This window comes from Drosophila grimshawi, unplaced genomic scaffold (assembly GCF_018153295.1).
Source record: "Drosophila grimshawi isolate 15287-2541.00 unplaced genomic scaffold, ASM1815329v1 contig_44, whole genome shotgun sequence".
NCBI classification, from domain to species: domain Eukaryota; kingdom Metazoa; phylum Arthropoda; class Insecta; order Diptera; family Drosophilidae; genus Drosophila; species Drosophila grimshawi.
Window position 1 is genome coordinate 22,908,143 of NW_025063240.1, and position 19,484 is coordinate 22,927,626.

Consider the following 19,484-nt stretch of genomic DNA (forward strand, 5'->3'; position numbering starts at 1 on the left):
AACATGCGTCACGCACTGTGGCAACACACAATAGAACAGAGCGCCCAGTCCTTCGCCCAATCCTCATTCCGGCCTTTTGTTTTAGACCCAAACCTAAAGTGGCAGTGTCTTCAAAATTCAAGGCAGGGGCAAACTTTGGCCACACTTTGCGCAGTCATAAAAATAAGAGAACTAGTGTAAAAAAAAAGCAAACTAACTGCAAAATGGTTTTCTTTGGAGCCATGGCCCCAAAAGTGCGCACTAAAAATTACTGAACAATTTTCCGTACGCAACATTTGAGCCAGTTTTTGTGGGTCTGTGCAACAACTTGGCCCAATAAATTGCCTGGCCTTGAGTTTGCTTTAAGATCTCGCCGAGCTGTTGAAAATAGCTTGGCTTGGCTTGGCTTGTGCTTAAACACACACAACCAACTATCGATTGCGACCCTTTTGCCACTTTTTGGGCTATTGTTTGCGTTTATACCCTGCAAAGGGCAGCTAGCCCTCCTCGGGTAACACAGACTACAAATCATAAAATCAAGTCACAGTTAAACTTAAACAACATATATATTTTTTTTAAAGTTTTCTATTTAACAAAAAAAAAAAAAAAAATTTTTTTTTTTAGGGTATTAAGAAGCGTGCCTCACTTTTGGCATTTGTGCAACTTTGTTGGATTTTTCCTTATGGTTCTAATGTTTTATTTGCTTTTAATTTTGCGCAGCAAGTTTTTAAGTGCAGCTTCTGTTTAGCAACGCAGACTTTGCCATTTGCAACTTGCAATTTGCAATTTGCCTCAGGGGAAGAGGGGGAGGGGTAGGGGGCGCCATAATTATTTCGTTGCAATTAAGAGCTACTGACACTGAATTTGAGACCCAGCCCGGTTTCAATTTCTTTGCCAACTAGTCGTAAAATTTCATTGGCTGCCGAGCCAAACAAAACTTACGAGTTGCTGCAAACAAATTTTCGAGCTTCAACTGCAATTTTTTGGGTGCAAACTTTTTGCTCGCAAACTTCATAATTATTTCCTGCATATGTGTGAGTGTGTTGAGTGTGTGTATGTTTTATGCCAAGGCAAATCCCCAAATATTTGTGAATGAGTCACCTTTTTTCAAAGGGGGCTTAACTGCTTTGACCTTTTGGCATTTGATGGCCTGCAAAACAAATTTCTCAGCTGATGAGCAAATCAAAAATCAAACAGCCCCCAAAGAATTCGGCATCAAATTTCAATTTGAGCCCTATTAATAACAGAATGCTGAAAAAACCAAAAAATCTATACCAAACATAATATTTCAGAGTCTCAGCCTTTTGTTCATTCAACCCCCCTGTAACTGAAAATTAATTTTAAATTATGCATGACCAAGAATAGAAACAGGAACGGAATCGGGAACTCTGGAGCAGAAACTGTGGAATGACGCTTTGTGCGCTAACCGCCAGGGATTTCGAAATTTTCACCTGCCCCACATTAAACGGGGAATGGGCGGGTTTTGGTGGGTGGTTTTTGAGTATCTTTTCAGCGAATTAAATTCGTAGAACTGAAGCTTTAAGAAACGCTGAACGCTGAAAGCTGAAATGCAGCAGCCAACGAGTTTTACGAGTTTTGCTCCTCTCTTTTTTCTTCTCAATTTTTTGCATTTATTGAGTAATAAAATCGTAAATTTTCCGTGCCATGTTACAAGTGAATGCGCCAGCAACAAACACCTCCACAATCCTTGCCCTCCCTCCACTCCCCTCCACGCCCCTCAGCTCCACTCCTCTCACCTATCTTCTGTGAATTGCTGCCGGGCATTGCAATTGTTGGCCCATTCAACAAGCGCTCCTCGCTGAAAATGCTTACTCTGTCTGAATGCTTGACTGGCCTGGCGTGGCTGTCTGTGTGTCCTGGCCTGGCCTGGCTATTGCCACAGGTGCCTCATCCTGCCTGCCTGCCTGCCGCCTGGTTGCCAGTTTCTAACGAGCCGTGGCCTCATCTCCTTGTTTCTCATCGTATGGCGCGATTCCTTTGTGTGCCATTGTCGAAAATTGAATTTCAAATTATTTTCACAGCTCCCACTCAACTTGCCACGCCCCTTTTGGACAACTGACAGCTGAGCTAGCTACCTATCTCTCTCTCTTACATACACACACAGTCTGTCTATTCTCTGTGTCTGTATAATCGCAGCTTTATTAATTTTTTATCACCTACTTGTGCGGCTATATTTTTTTTGCATTTTTATTGGAAATTAAAAATGCTAATGTCTCCAGCGACTTTCACTTTTCAGCAACTTTTCTCGCCACTCTCTCTCTCTCTCTCTCTCGCATTGACCCTGACATATTTAACGCTATTTTAATTTGTACTCCAAAAATGTATAAAAGTTACTTACTTTCTGCCTCTCCGACTGTCTGTCTGACTTAATAAAGTCGCTGCCCGCTTTGATCTTGGACGCCCATCTACTGCGATTTCCCCATTTTCTCACAATTTCCATTGCCATTGCTTTTTATGCACTCAGCTGTTAATGATGTGGCAAATTATTATAGCAACTGTCGATTGCCGAATGTCGACAGTTTCACAATTTTGTACAAGTGTGTTTTGGGTTGAGGGCAGGGGCTATTTGGACTTTGGGTGCGGTTTTAGGTTGCTTATCGAAATGCATTCAAGTTGAATGGGCATTGGTTTCATGGGCTAGACGAGGGAAGCGCGGACATGGCTCAATTGGTCATTTGATGAGACCTCTTCAATTGTTAAGCTTTTGCCCAGCTGGGCTCATTTCCTGGGTTGCAGTTCTGAAGTAAATCAATTTCAATTCACCATATGTATTGGTTTTTTTTTTTTGGGCTTAGCAATTTCCCAAATTACCCAATCTATATTTATTTGGTTTTTAGACTTCTTTATCTATTTATTTATCTATTTTATAAAATGACGCCTAATATCGGTCGATTAAATGTAAATTTTAATTCAAAAATTAAATTCATAAGAAATATGAATTTTTTATTAACTTATTTATTTTATTTAATGTCGTCTAATACCATAAAAATGCAAACAGGATAATTAATTACAGTAAATTTTGAATAAATTCAGATGGTATTTAAAATAAAAATCAGCAGAGTCGAATTTCTGACTTGCTTTAAGCAAAGCAGTGCTTAAAATCAGATACAAATATATTTGGTATAAGTTTACCAAATAACAATAACTAAGCTAAGCCAGGAAGAGTTGTGATTTAATTAGCTCTAAAACAATATCAATGATGACAATCTCAACAGCTAGTCATATATGCCCCTGGGGGTTGAAATGTTAAAGGGAAAGCGTTTCGTGCATTTTTGATTTGCGTGCCACATTGGCGGTGACGGGCTTATAATTTCTTGACAAAGGTGCATATAATTTGCACAGCTTTTAGCGGCCAGTCACGTGCCACACGGATCCAGCTCCAGTTGCTGCCACAGCGCCCAGGTGCTGCTGTCAGAGTCCTAGCCGAGTCGAGGCGGCAGCAGGCAGGAGGCGGCACGCAGCAGAACAAAAGTCAAATGTCATGTTTATGTCATGTTACCTTTTCTTTTTCTTGCTCTGCGTTTTATTTCACTTTGCCTTTTGTTTGGCCTGCGCCATTTTCCTTATATATTTGTTTGGGTATATATTTCCAGTTGCTCTGACATTTTTGTTGCCCTGATAAACCTGAGCTGAGAGAGATTCCTCTTCTCCCAAAGTTGCCTGCCACAAGACGTTTTATGACATTTACTTTTATGGCAGGTATTTTGTGTGTGTGCCTCTTTCTTGTGCGTTGCAAGCGTGAAAACCAACTGAAATATTAATTTCCTATTTTATTGCGTATACGCCGCGCTTTGCCCGAAATGATTTATGCATATGTATGTGAATGCTACATACACAAAATTAAAAACATAGAAGTAACAAACAAACAATTGCAATATATATTGATTCCAATGGACTTTCGTCTTGCTAGAGAATCAGGCATTTTAATTCAAAGCTGTACTCTAAAAGCTCTGTTGCAGACGCAACAAAAAATAAATAAATTGAAATAAAATTGAAAAGATTAAACAAAACGGCTGGCTGCTCATTTTTTTGTTTTCGCTAGAGATAAGCAGCAGCCCAGTAAAAGGAATTAATTCAGTTAAAAGTTTCACATTAAAACAGAGAGACTGAGCAAAAGGATGAAACACAACAACAACAACAACAACAGCAAAAGTGAAACAACAATGAAAGTTGCAAAAAAAAAAAACAGAAAACGAGTAGCAAAGTTTGAAGGCAAACTTTTTAAATATGCTCGTTTGCTCGTTGGCTTTGCCTTCAACTTTAACTCCTTTGGCACGGTTGGTTTTTGCTTCTTCTTCTTGTTCTTCCTCTTTTTTTGGCAACTGCAGCAAAGCAAATTGCAAATTAAGAACTAATTGGCTTACAGAACCAAAAGCAGCCATTAAAAGACGAGGCGGACGCCGTTGCTGTAGGTAAGACAACTTAAAAGCCGCTTTCACTTCAAACTTTGCGCGTAACTCGCTCAGCCAAAGATCATAAAAAAAAACACCCCCACCCAATTGTGCTCCTAAAGAAATCAAAGAGGTGTAATGCAAAGAACTTAAGAAAAAACAAGTGAGAACGTTGCAGTCAGGCGTAACCGACTGCCAAATACTCCAATAACAATGTTATACTAGCTAATAACAGGCGGAAAAGAATAGAGTGGCTTCAACACAAATTTTAACACCAGTATTTATTAGAAGTTTCAAATTTCTAGCTTTAAGGGCACAGACGAAGAGACAGCATGACAGCCATGGCACAACTCCGCTATACTCTTTTACTTTCCGTAAACAGAGTATCGCAAGAAATAAAAGCGCAGCAGCCAAACAGGAGACACTGAGACAAGCAGATCCTTCACGGCTCGACCTGTTGTTTCGTATAATTAAAAAGGAATCAACAGCAACAGCAATAGTAGCAAGGACAGCAGGCAGACAGCCTGGACAGCCTGGACAGCCTGGACAGCCCGGACAGGCCGACAGATAGACCCTGAAGCAAAAGGACCCAAGTAGCGCATTAGCATTACGCTCAAGACACTTTAGTGTTGACCTACTCTTCGCTCTCGTCCTCGTCCTCCTTTCGCCCTTTCGTCCGTTGATGTCTTGTTGTTTGTTGTTTGCGCTTCGTTTCCTTCCCCTTTTTGGGATATCCCTTTTCAATTATTTCGATAATTATTTGCACATTTACAAGTTGGCAGCAAACATGGCGGCCACTCTCAACACTTAACGCCTGACTTCAGTTGACATTGCATTACGCATACGCCGCATTCGCCGCATGCATCGTTTTATTTTCTTTGCCAGCCGCCCTTTTACTTAATTTATTTACTTAATTTATGCAATTAATTTACACTTAAGCATATCCCATGCTCACAGTCGCTTCTCTGTCCGTGTCAGCTGTCAGCACATTATGAGCTTAAAATAAATATACATAAAATCGGAAAGGGAGCAGCGCCAAACTGACAGTTGCTGTCAATTGAATTGAGCGACTGCAATCACTGCAAATAGCACTGTAATCGCATTGACCATTGACCATTGACCATTGGCCAATATCAACAATAACGATGGCAACAATAACAGCCATAATTAAACTTCTTATTGACTGTTATGTTAAAAGTTCGCCTGGCATTTCAAGCAGACATTTAATAAAAAGCAGAAAACAACAAAAAAGCCCATCGCTTTTCAGCAGTTTGCATTTTAAGTCCACTGTCAGCCCAAAAAGGCGTTAATCAAGTTTAAATCAAATACGGAGCCCTGTGTTTTGCCAGCTTGAATTTCTCTCTGAGAGCATTTTCTCTGTTGAATTGAATTGAATTGCTGAGCTCTGTAGTGCCGTGATGGACTCTGTGTGCTGGGTTCATTGCACCCACAGCATAAAAGGCTAAGTAGCCGGGCAATGCATTAAAATTGCAATAGTTTCATGTCCAGTTGTTTCCTAGCTCCCAAATTGGTACTATTCAGAATTCTCTCTCCACCCATTCATTCTAAGGCAGGCAGCGAGTTAGTTTAGCCAAAATAATCACAGCAATGGCTTTTGTGTTATTTCATTTGCAGCGCGCTAAAGTTGTGAGTTTTTGGCTGTTGGGCAGTTTTTAAAAATTAACACACAACAACAAGTAACCCACACACACACAGAGACACACTTGCACTAACACACGTGTACACTTGCAGACATGTATAGAAATGAGCAGAGCCACAACATGTTGGCAATCACAGCGAGAAGCGCTCGAAGCACTTCCGGCTTCTCCTGGCTTTTAGAGCTGCAGCTCATTTTTTAGCTTTGTTGCTTTTTCTACACTCAGAAAAACAATCGCACTGAGTCGCCCTGAACACAATAAAGTGTTTCTTTTATATTATACATATATATTGGAGCTTAGGTGTTTTCACATTGAATAATATTAATTTCATACAATATCTATAATGTTTATACTTGTGAAATCTTAAAATGCTTATTAATAATATAAGCTACATAAATGCTTTTTTTTTAGAGTGGCTTGTAAGCATATGCAGAAAAACACCGAAAATTAGACAATTTTTCTACATTTTTCAAAAATATACCATGAAATTAAGAGAAAAAAAAACTCTGTTTTTTAGCAATCCAATCTTAGAAATTTACTTTCTGAATAATAAGTTTATTTACAATTGGCGATTTTTTTTGTGAGTGTATGGTTTTTAGCTGCTGGCTGTGCAAACATTTGAAAAGTTTTCACATTTACATCCAGCGCTGCTGTTAGAGCGTTTTATTAAATTATTACACACACTGGCTGGTTTTTTGAAGGGGGAATGGGTTGAGGCAGCGATGTCAGAAGCTGCCTACAGTTTTGGCCTGTTGGGCCGCATAAATTTCCGAGTCTCAACGGCAAATGAGGCACACGAATGGAACCCCAACTCTGACTATAACTCTGACTCTGAGTGCGACTGCGACTCCAAGTGCGACTGCGACTGCGACACTGACCATTTGCGAGGCGCCATCCAAAACTAAAGTGACGACCCTTTCGCGGCACGCATAACAATGCGAGAATGCGAACGCAGGACATCAGTCAGACCGACTTGCTTAATTAATTATGTCGTCTTTCAGTTTAAAGGCGTTTTAAGCAGGCACGACGTGGGACGAGGAACGAGGGACGAGGATGGGGGCTCGCTTGAAAAATGCCACTTGCCGCATGCCGACAATGAAAAACGCGACCACAGCAGCCCCAGAAGCAACAATGCAGCTGACTGACTAACTGCCGCCAAGTGACCCAAATTATTCACGACCAGGGTGCCTGCCTGCCAGCCTGCCTGGTGCTGAAGGGAAGCCAGAGCCAGAGTCAGAGTCTGCTTTTGAAATAATGGGTTGATGAGCTGATGGCAGCAGCGTCAACGCCGCTTTCACATTGCATGAATAATTTTTTGGGCGTTTTTCTGACAGCTTAACTTTTCCGCGAAGAACAACTCAAACTCAAGCTGAAGCTCAAGCTGAGCGTATACTCATTAAAAGAAAATCCGCCATATTTTTGGCGTCAAAGAAAAGTTAATCTTTCAAATTTATGATTCTGAATTTTCTAAAATCTACTTGCATTTCCAAATTTCGGTGTGAATTTTTTTAAATTTACAAAAATATTTCCAGAGTGCTGTGCTATGTGAGTAGATTGAAGAATTGTTATATAAGCTCTTTGGTTACTTATATTTATTATAAAACATTAGTAATTTTAGACTTATACCCAAAAACTTTTGACATAGCTTACAAAATTCATAGACCTATATTTTAGGAACTTACGATTTAACGGTGATACGAACTTGAGGACCTAGTGATTTCCTACTGATTTCCTGCTCAGCCTCTCAGACAGACAACAGCTTAACTCTTATATAAATGCCGAGCAACAAAATTTTCATTTTGGGTGTATGCAAGAAATCTTTGTGGCCAGTCGTAAACTGCAGCAAAGGACAACAAAACGAAGAACTTGAGATAAAGTTGAAACGAGAGAGACGAGCAGAGTTGGTAAATTCATCAATAGAGTAGTTAAATCATCATGAGATTATATGGCGCGAGCCGCTTAGCATTAATAAAACTCAAATAGTAAAACCAAAGGCAGTCAAAGCACAAAGCACTGCCCCTATGTGTTTGTGTATATGTGTGTGTGTGTGTGGGTGTGTGGTCGTGTTTATTGGGCTGTGTGCAACTTCAAACGGCACGCAAAGCATTTTTGATTAGGCGCATTTCGTGTTTGACTTTGGCAAAATGCGGCGTATACGCAATGTGAACTTTTGCGCATTAAGCGCTGCTGCCATCAATCCCTTAACTTGCCGCCCCATCCTACGTACCCAACCACCCCCTCTCCCACTTCATCCCCTCACATTAAGCCGCTCATGCTGTCTCTTTCGCACATGTTGGCTTTCTTTTTACGCGCTTTGACATTTTAAAAGCATTTTTATGTTGTGTGAGTGACTTTTGCGGCTTGCATTTGTGTGTTTTGGGTGTGCGAGTGAGCGTGTGTGTGAGTTTGTGAATGGTTTGCCCTCTCAAAGTTCAGGCAGCTATTTTGCTGCTGCAGCAACAACCTTTATTTTTATTTACTTTTTTCCAGCCGTTATAAAATTTTACCTTTTTCTAAACGGTTTTTCACTTTTTTGCACGCATTTTTTTGTTGCTTGCTGTTTATTTTTGTTTTAATTACTAGCAGTTATTTAAACCATTTAATAGCTATTTATGCTCATGTTAATTATGAATTGACGTTGTAAGTTGATGACACAGTACATTAACAGCCCAACACAAAAAAATCGAGCTATTCAACAGAAATATTAAATATTTTGATATCGCACACATTTCATTTGATCAGAATTAATTGTGCTGAGAAAATGGTAAACGAGTATTTTTGTTTGTTTTTTAAATGATTAATTACTGCGGTTGCAACAACAAAAACAACAAAATAAGCTAACCACAAAATGGGTTATGGTTTTTGAAGTAACCATAGAAATTTGAGCACCTATTGATGGAAATTAGGTGAAAATAAAATTGGTAACTTGAACTACACATTGAGTGTTAATTATATAATTATTGAATTATGTGCAAGCCACACAGATTAATATTAATTTATTATATTTTCATAATTGTGTAAAGTTATTAAATTACAATTTATTAAAATTTCAAAATAATTTGAACATGATTATTAAGCAAACGCTTGAAAATTGCCTTAGGGAAGTTGGCTTGAAGTCTTTTGATAGAAACGAGCTGCACATGAAATTTAAAACTTGAACTACAGATTGAGTCTTCATTCTATAATTACAGAACTACTTACAAGACACATTAATATATTATATTTCCTCAATTGCGAGTCGCATTAAATATTATTTTTTCCATTTTCGAAATTATGTAAATAATAATTTGAGCAAAATTTGTAGTTTCTAGTCGACAATTTAATCGTTTAGGCCAAATTGGCTCAAAGTGTGTTCTTTATTACAAGCATGCTTTAACTGGATATCACCAGAAATGCTTGCCAACTGCTACCAATTAGAAACCAAAAATTAATTGATGGACATTTCCAGGGCAATGTAAGACAAGATTCGATCCAACAGCTGCAACATGAATCAAAATTCGAATATTTTTCTTTTCCTGTTGCATTGAACAGAATGCAAACATCTTTCATACGTTAACTTTTAACCAATTGCCAAATACCTCCCGCAGTCCGCCCTCAATCTAAGTCAAGGCAATCAAAGAGCGACCTACAGATTCCATTTTATTTGTGTGCACTTAGCAAAGCAATAAAACTCAATTTTAGAAAATCTCACCACATACTAGGATATTTTTTTCGTTTGTAGAAATAATTACAATATAACAATAAAATTCTACTAATTGGAAAGGCTTGCCAAAAAAACGCTTTTTTTTAATTTGTTAGAAATGTCTAAATATTTGTTCCAAGTGTATGGCATTGCTTTCATTTCCCATAGTATTCCAAGGACCATTTATTAAGCGTCTGCTATCTGCTTGCAGTTTTTTGATTCGGTGTGCTACAAAAGCAAAACCGTGCAAAATACTTTTCGAAACTTTTGCTAAACTAAAATGACGCGCTTGCTTTTGAACTGAGGAGAGTTCCGGTTCAGGGGGCAACAGGGGGTTCAAGGGTTGCAGGTTTTTGGTATCAAAGTGGGAGGTCAGTTGGCGTCTTGCAAAACTCGACTTTTGCTTGCATGCACTTTGCACACTTTCCACTCGCGGACAACGCCAAGTTGCCGACGCTTGTTTGACGGTCAAAAGTCAACTCGAAGTCGAGTTCACTTCAAGTTGAATTTGTTTGGCTAGGGCTAGGGCCAAGTGGGGCACCACAGCATTTGCAGTGTGCAACATTTGCCTCACTTTGCCTTCCCATTCGCAGAGGCAGTCTGGTGATTCATTGCTTTGACGCTTTGACTTTTATGCTCTTAGTTGTTGCTCTTGTTGCTGTTGTTGTCGCTCGTGTTGCTGTTGTTGCTCTTTTTGTCGCTTTTGTTGCTTTTGCTGCTGTTCTCCCTATGTCCTAGTTTTTTTTTTTTGTTGCTTTCGTTTTCTGTGCATGTTACTTTCGTTTGGCTGCTCATTAAACGGACACGTCGCACTCAATTCAAATTTGAAAGTTGCATTCACAACAAGAGCAGCCCCAGTCATTGTGACTCAATTTCATGGTATTTTAATGCTTGTTTCATGCCACAACAGCAACATCAACAACAACCACAATAAGCAAAAACTGCCTGCCTGACACGCACCACACAAAAATCCGGAAAATATGTTTTAATATAAGTTTGCTGCCAAGCTTTTCGCTCCCCGAAAGTTTTAAGCAACTCTAATAATATTAAGCGTATGGCATAAATATTTAAATTTCATTGTCACTCGCACCAAGGCGCATCGCATTTTTATGCAAATAACGCTGCAATTTATTTGCTGTTGTCACGAACGGAGCCCCTAAAGATACGACTTAAAGACTGAACAAAGTTTTGGAGGGGGCCAGTCGGAAATATTACCAAATATATATAAATGTATACCTACATAAATACACTGACTCGAAGGTACTTTCATTTTGTGTAATAGTTGAAATCAATATTAAGTTACTAGCCCTCTTTCCATTCACTGAGATCAACAAATATAGTCTAGTCGGAAATATTAACATATATATAAATATATACCTATATAAATCTCTGACAACTTGAAGGTACTTTCATTGTGTGTAGTTGTCGAAATCAATATTAAATTACTAGCACTCCTTCCATTCACTGAGATCTACAAATGTAACATAGTCGGAAATATTAGCAAATGTTTGAAATAGGTATTATATAAATCCTGCTCGTACTCAATTTTTATTCCAAGGGTTACGAAATCGTTGCGTCTTCTTTTACAGAGATCACTAAATGTATTCGCTTTTAAGTTAATCCTCTGAATGCAAAACCCTTTCGACTATTTTTAGTTACATAGAGCACACTCGCTTCGGTGTGTGTGTGAGTGTGTGTGATTCTTTTTTTTTTAGCTGCACCCTTATTTTTGTCCTTTGTTTTTTTGTTTATTTTTTTTGTCAGCTATTTGGGGTAAAAACAAAAGGGTCCTTGCGCGAGCTGTGGGGTGCCTTCCCCCAACCTGGTCTGGTCGTTGAGCGACCACAAAGTTGATGGGGCCAACCAAATGAAAACATCAAATGGCTTGTTTGGCTTTAGCTTCAGCTTTCCCTTAGCCAGGTGGCAGCTCCTCCACCTCGTTGTTGTTGTAGTTGCTGTCTGGCTGATAACTTGCCAACTTGTGTTCTGTCTGTCTGTCGCTCTCGAATGTATTCTTTTTTTTTTTGGCTGTGACTGTTCAAATTATGTCGAGGACGACGACCGCCAAATGGCAGCCAAGGCAAACAAAAATACATACACATGGAGTTGTCGGACATGGACACGGGACACGGACAATTTGGGGAACGTGTGTGGCGCGACATGCCAAAATCGAAAGTAGGCAACAACATCAACATCAATTGTGTGGTCGGGAGGAGGTGGGTGTGGGTGGGGCGTGTCGCCAAAATGGTGGCAAAAAGAAATGAACTAAAATAAATTGTACGTTTCCCGAGCAATTTCCATGCACTGCCTAACCGGCGAACTGGCCACAGTTGTTGGCCTCGTTGCTGCTGCTGCTGTTGCTGCTGCTGTTGGCAGGGCATTAAATAAAACGTCAGCTACAACAATGCTAAAAGTGCTAGCAATCAAATAAATTCAAACGTGACCAAAAATATCCACATATTATCCACTTTTGTCGGCTACCCAGCCCAGCCCACACCCCACCCCCTCCTCACAGTGGTTTGCCCAAAATAGAACCACAGTCCGCACTCGAACCCAAAGAAAAAAAAAGATCGTCGCATTGTGCAATTACGAGTATTTTCAGCCGATTTGCGTCGCGTCATAAATTTTGTTGTATGCAACCAGAGATAGAGAGAAGGGAATGGGAGAGAGAAAGAGAGAGAGAGAGAGAGAGAGAGAGATGCCCCCGCAGCTCAGACATCATTCACAATGGGTCTAGACTTAGGTAGCTAGCCAGACTCTATAACAATTCATTATATACATAAATAATCATAATGGAAACATGGCAATATGTTGAGTGGCGTCTAAACATATTATTGCACCCATACATTTATACAACTATACAAATGTTTGCCAACAGCAGAGTTAAGTCAACACAATCACTCAAGTAAGTAAAACGTTAAAAAGACAGAGAACAATAGAGAAGTTAGACTATGTGATATAGTGGCATGTGTATTGAGTGAAGTACAAGAGTGAAACTAAGCATTCAGATACAATTATAATGTTTTATTTTTTTTTCATTTTTGGTTCAATTGCGGTATCTAGACATTGAAATCTGTTAGATATATTGTGCCACCTTTTGAGATCATAGCTCTTAAATCAACAAATCAGAGCATCTTCTTTGGTTCAAGAGTTCCGTTTTTGGTTATAACCACTTTATGGTGCCTTTATCCAGCTCAATTGTAGACAATATTTTTCTTCTAGTAGTTCCCGTGTTGTGTGTCTTCCCATGCCACAAAGCGTATTATAAAAAAATACATAATTTATTTATATACTCGTGCTCTAGAGCGTTCACTCTGCGAATAATTTTTATGCATGCTGGCAGCCTTAATTTTTGGCATGCATTTTTTGTGACATTTTCAACGATTACTACAATTTTTATTTATTTTTATTTTTTTGGCACTTGCCACAGAATTGCATTAAATCAAGCGCATAAAAACGTGGGACGGTAGCAAGCGGGGCAATCGTGTCACATTTATGGTATACATAAGCAAATTACTGCATTAACAGGCGAAATATCTGCGCTTGCCCCCGAAAATGTGCAACAGCTTTGGCAAGCGTGCAATAAATGGGTTAAGGGGAGGCGAAGTGGGGGTGTCTACTACGTGATGCACCGCAAAGTTTGCCATTTTAATTTGATAAAATAATATTTGCCATGCTAATGGCTTCATTCCAGGGGGAGGGGAGTGGAAATGACATTGCACGTTTTTAGTGTAAAATGTGAGTACTTCAAATCGGATTTACTTATTCGTTGACGTGCCAGCATGCGCTTCATGCGGCTTTATGTGGCATGCAACAACAGCAGCAGCAGCAACTAGAACAACAAGTGGAAGGTAGCACGGACTGACCAGTGATTAAGGGATTAAATACTAGAAGCATGAATATCATTTAGCCTTTGCATTGTGTGCCCCAAATCTGAGCAACAGTTTGCAACAAAGAGAAGGGCAACTGTACAACTGGTCAACAACAAAAACACTGTCTTCATTAAATGAAATTGTCTGGCAACCAAGGCCCAGGTGCCAAAGACAAAAGAAAATGAACCACCAGTAGCACCACCCGGTGCACCACCCGGCTGCAAATGGTAAATTGTATTTTCACCACCATGCTGGTGATAAAAATCATTTAATGACAAAGCTCGCGCGCCACACAATTAAGCCATTTAATTTAAATGATATTAATCATAATTACTAAGCACCAAGCTGGCAAGAAACTGTACACAAATTTTTGAGATGGAAGGGTGTCAGTTATAAGGATGGGTGGGGGAAGAGGGGGTGCTAGTCTGGAATTGATTGGCACTTGCCAAATACACACACACCCGAATACATGATATATGTGTGGCAGGTTGCGCTCCAGGTTTTTGATGGTGTCTCACTTTTACTACCAGGAGACTTAATTTAAACGCAAGCCGCAGCAATTTAAATCTGATTGGAGATACTCTCTGAAGTTAAAAGTATCTGTTAGAAAATTTCATAAATGATTAGCTTTCAATTGTTGAACAAATTCTACTATAATTTGGAGCTGCGGGTGCCTAAGGATCCTGTCTTAAAACTACAAATCCAAAAGTATCTTTTTCCTTTTTTGTTATTTAAAAACGATGATTTAGAACCCATCTCTTGAGTTGCGTATGCTTAAAAATGGTCTTTCAAAAATAAATTTGTATCTTTATCATCTGTTTCAAAATTTAATATGTGCTTACTTTTTCCAACAGTTTGGATACCATCAGAAAACTAAAAATGCCTAAGCACCTGTTACGAAATTAAATATATTATATAGAGCTACAAAAGTATCACTTTCTAGATAAATTATTAAGTAAATGTGCACAAAAGATACACTCTGAACTTGAGACACACAAACGTTTCCGATCTAAGTAATAAATTATTTGTGTATTTCTTAAATATGCCATTAAGGGGAATCCTTTCACAGTTAGGGTGTGCATATAGCTCTCAATCTTGGGCAGACGATCGCTGATGTTTCTGTTGCTTTTGCTATTGCTGCTGCTGTTGCTTTTGCTCTTTGTTGTTACTTTAGCTGCTGGTGCAATGCAATTTATGAAAAATAATTTAAATATCAAAAGGCTTTCGTTTTAATTACGCGCACAACACACAGAAACAAGAGGCAACACCCAAATGAAAATGGCAGCAGCAAGTGGCACAACGCACAAGGCATAAGGCAAGAGGCAAGTCAAAAGCTGCGGCTTCACAACCAGCTACCAAGTCAGACTCTGCGTCAGATTCGTAGTCAGAGTTGGAGTCGATGCCAAAAGTTGGCTGCAGGGGCGTTGTAGTCACTACTTTAATGCCGTGGCAGCCATTTCCATGCCCGCTGCGTTTAAATAATTAATTAAGATTGATGCAGACTCATTTGTCTTGCGCTGCGCCATTGAGGTGCGGAGGCATGCGGCAAGCGGCAGCTGGGGGCAGGATGCGGGCGACGCAAACAGGATGCCAGGCGCGCACTTTGCATTTGCTTTTCAATTTATTTGTGCTGAATGCTGCCAGGCACGCCACTTGTTTTGTTCTTGGTGCTCTTGTTTTGTTGTTCTGTTTTATATCGAAAGATTTTGCATTAGTTTGCGTTAAAATTTCTCTTTGTTGTTTTGCTGCAAGCATTAGCCAAAAACTAAGGCCAGATTCGCCCAACTCTCAGCGAATTGATGCGTGAACTGACACAAATTTTCGCCTACCCAGCAGCAACTGCAACCACCCTTCCTCCCAGCACCCCTCTCCCTACACCCCTTTCTATCCACATCAATGAAGCTTGCTGCATTTTTCTGTCTGTAATTTTCATACACAGACAAAGTTGCATTTACTGTAATTACGTTGTAATGCAAGCATTCTCCCACAAACCTCCCGCCTCCCATCCCCCCCCCCCCACACACACACACACACCCACGCCCACCACCCTCTGCGAGTGTAGCTTAACACTCAGTAGGCACGCATGAGGGCACTTGCCAATTGGGCGGATTACAACATGAAATGAGTTTATAAACAATGCCAGGCAGACAACGCCAATGCAAAAACCGATAAAAAAAATAATTGGAATTGAATGGGCGCAACAGCCAAAAAAAAAATTAAACAACCAACTTAAATGCAAAGCTCTCATAAGCAGACGCTAAAGATACACTAACATTTTTGTAACCTGAAGAGGCTTAATGATTTTATGCAAGCACCACCAAACTAATAGATAATAATTTAATAATTTTAAATGATAATGCTGATCAAGAGCATCAGCAGTCGAGTCGATATAGCCATTGTTGATCAACTGCACAAATTTCATCAAGATCGGATAGGAGACACCCAAATTATAGTCCAAAATCTGTATACATGCCGCGCTTGTAAACATCTATATCTATATCTACATCTCCATCTATATCTTCTTCCATAAGAAATGAGAGCACTTTCATTCATGCTGACATATGAGTGTGCAAAATTTCTAAAGGGAAACTTCGTCACTCTACTACAAAAGCTTACCTCTTTGCGGTGTTTTCCTATTTATCTATTGAAATTCCTATTCACAGCAAGTTAAAACTCCTAAGAGCGATAAATTTTTAAACGGTTACAATATTAGTGACAAAGCTGAGTTGCTCCAAAAATAATACAGCTGCACAACTATATATCTGTTTGGGCGCCATTGTAAGCCGTTAATTGGGCGCAATGTTTTTTATATGCGTGTATTGCTAACTTCTTGATTTTGCACACATGCATTTATTTATTAAAATAATCCCATTTGTCGGTCGATGCATTGCATATCAAAAATTTAAATAATAATTAGTGATGCGAATATCGCTTTAAATGGCAACAACGGCTGTCAAAATTTGCAAATAGCGCAAAAATAATGGCAAATGAAACCATATAATATTAAAAAAAAGCTTTTAACTTCGAACATTATTACTGCTCTTGTTGTTGTTATTGTTGTTATTCTTCTCATTGTTGTTATTGTTTTTTGTTGTTATTGGTATTGTCTTTGGTATGCGGCTGCTAATGAAAATGAAATTAATTAATTTAAAACAACAATTGGCTGGCTGGGCACTCGCTACGTGGACAGTAAATGCTTGGGGCGTCAATTGCGTATGCGCAATTTAAATACCTTGTAAAACTGTGTTTCGCATATACACCTATATATATATATATATATATACATACGTGTGAGTATTTTTGTGTATGTGATAAATATATATATATGTGGGTATTGGTTACGCCCACCCTTTGGCTTTGACTGTCATGTCATGCATATGTAATTATTCCATGGCTAGCAAAAGCGATTCACAGAGCCAGAAAGAGAGGAATAGACCTAAAGAGAGTGAGTGAGAGAGAGCGAGCATATGTCGAGTAAGTGTTTGCGCCGTGTAAACAAGCTTTGAGTGTGATTCACTTGCTTGCCAGCTTGTGCAGGGGCTAACATATTAAAAACCCGTTTGCAAAACTTGGCCAAACACTGGTGTGAACGCAAAAATTGTTGCATATATATATATAGATATATACATATTTATATTTTTACCAGATCACGCTACTACAAAGCACTGCCACCATGACAGCCAAAAGAGCAAAAAAGGCCACGTACTTAGCCTGATTTACACGTTGCCATAGAAAGCAGCCATCAGCATCCAAAACTCAAAACCCAAGCTCGAAATACCATCCTCGAGAGCCTCACAGCAAAAAAAAAAGGGAGAAAATCTAAATTTGCATCACAAATGTGTCTTTTTCAGGTTGCTTGACTTTGCATAACCCCTTTTCTGCATGCAAAACCCACTCAGAGTAATGGCTTCAATCCCAACCCCTCCCATCCAGACAGAGTAGGAGTTGAGGTGTTTTTGGGATGACTTTATTTCATATTTTTGTCTGGCAACATTTGCGTACGATTTGCATTACAAAGCAAAGCGATGCGATGCCTTTTTTCCTTTGTTTGTATTGGCATGCAAAGTCTAATAGGAGTAAAGGCTGACTGGCTAAGCTGGCTAATTAACGCATCAAAATTCAGTCAAGCACAATTTTGTAGTATGACAATTTTTGTGCAAAAGCTTTTAAGCTGCTTTACAGTGTCAATAAAAATGGATGGAAGACGAAAAATTTTCGAATTTCAATTAGTTTTTGAATATGGACTTACATATCAATAAATATATCAGAAAATATTTATGAACACTTCTTCGATTGATGCCCGGCAATTTTTGGGGGGGCTCTGTTTGTCTTGTTCAGGCAAATGTATTTGCAATTTGTAAATTCAATTGGCAACTGCAGGCGGACCATCAACATCAAATGGCAGCAGGCAAACAACACTTGCAGCAAGCATAAATATATATCTATCTATATTTATGCATATATGAGTATATAGAGGCAGGAATGAAAATATTTCTAATGGCAAATAGTAAAACAAAAAGCCTTCGTTTGAATATGATTTATTGAATATGAAATGCATATTCGAGCATTTACTATTTGACAAATTGCAAAAACTGTTTCTGCTGGTTTTGGACTTTGGACTAGACTTTGTCAAAGAACTGCACACACAAACATATACACACACACATTCGGAAAACTACAAACGAAATCCATTTCAATTTTGATAAGTTACTCACCTATTCTTAGTTTCTTTTACGGTAAACTTTTGGTCAAAAATCTGGAAATAAATGTAGAAATTTATTTATTTAAGAACCATATCTCAATACACTTTTACTTATTAAATAAATATAGATTTCCAATGAAAATACAGTAAGTTTTTCTTATTTTCTTTAATTAGCTCTAAAAACGTACTCAACTTGCGCTTAAAAGTAGGCAACAGAAAAAACAACAAGTTTTGCAAGCGCTTCATTAACTCGACTGTCGTCCTTTTCGTACGTGTGTGTGTGTGTGTGTGAATGTATTGGTGACAGTCAGTGTGTGTAAGCACAGGCCAGTGTGTATGTGTGTGTGTGTGTGTGTGTTTCTCTCTGTGTATGCTCTCGAGCTTAATTGCTAGTCAAATTATGCAAAGTATTTTACATATAGTTGCAGCTGTCAAGTAGCAACTAGGCCCCTGCCCCGCTGGCTCTCTGCCTTTTTTGTATGTCTGTCTATCTATGTGTCCACATTATTGGCAGCGCATTTGTATTTGTTCAACACACACATACAAATTGTCGCTTCATTTGTTTAGAAGCTCTCGAATGGTCTATGAAAATTATCCAAAATGGCGTCGCGCCACCGTCCATAAAGTTGATCGAACTCACTACACTCAGAAAAAAATTTGAAGTCTTTCCATTTCTTGGAAATAGTTTCGTAATATTAGGTAAATTGTTTCCCATATTTAAGAAGGCTTGCCCTAAATCGACAATTGCAAAATATACAGATCTTTTCAATTTTTTTGAAATATATTCTATAGCTATGCAAAACATTTACAAAAAGTAGAAATGCCAATGACAATTTTTGATGAGTGTATTGAGGGGTTGGAGAGGGCTGTGTACGGGAATTATAAGCAGCGTAATTTCCTCTAACCTATCCCCCAAGGGTGTCACACAGTGGATCAATAGATGAGCTTATCGTTGGCATTACACAAATACTTTGCATATGTAAGTACATAGAAAATTTACAACATTTAAATGTCGTCTAGCGTATACTACCAATTTCAATATTGAGTGTACTTCGGTGCTAGTGTGTGTATGTGTGTTAGTGTGTGTATTTGCTTGACACTTAATTCCGATTGCCTTTACCTACACACAAATTGACATTTTATGCTGCACACAACAGCATTCCATGAACTGATTTCCGC

The 19,484-nt window shown here is 38.9% G+C and overlaps 1 protein-coding gene across 1 annotated transcript in view; it reads right to left on the minus strand.

Annotated features, from left to right (window-relative positions):
• LOC6558962 (connectin) overlaps positions 1-18,341 on the minus strand; it is a 120,241-nt gene extending 101,900 nt beyond the window's left edge. Inside the window, exon 1 of the mRNA XM_032742716.2 lies at positions 18,319-18,341. The gene's annotated coding sequence lies outside the window, so the exon portion shown is untranslated. The remainder of the gene's footprint in view (positions 1-18,318) is intronic.
• Positions 18,342-19,484: the final 1,143 nt, after the last annotated feature.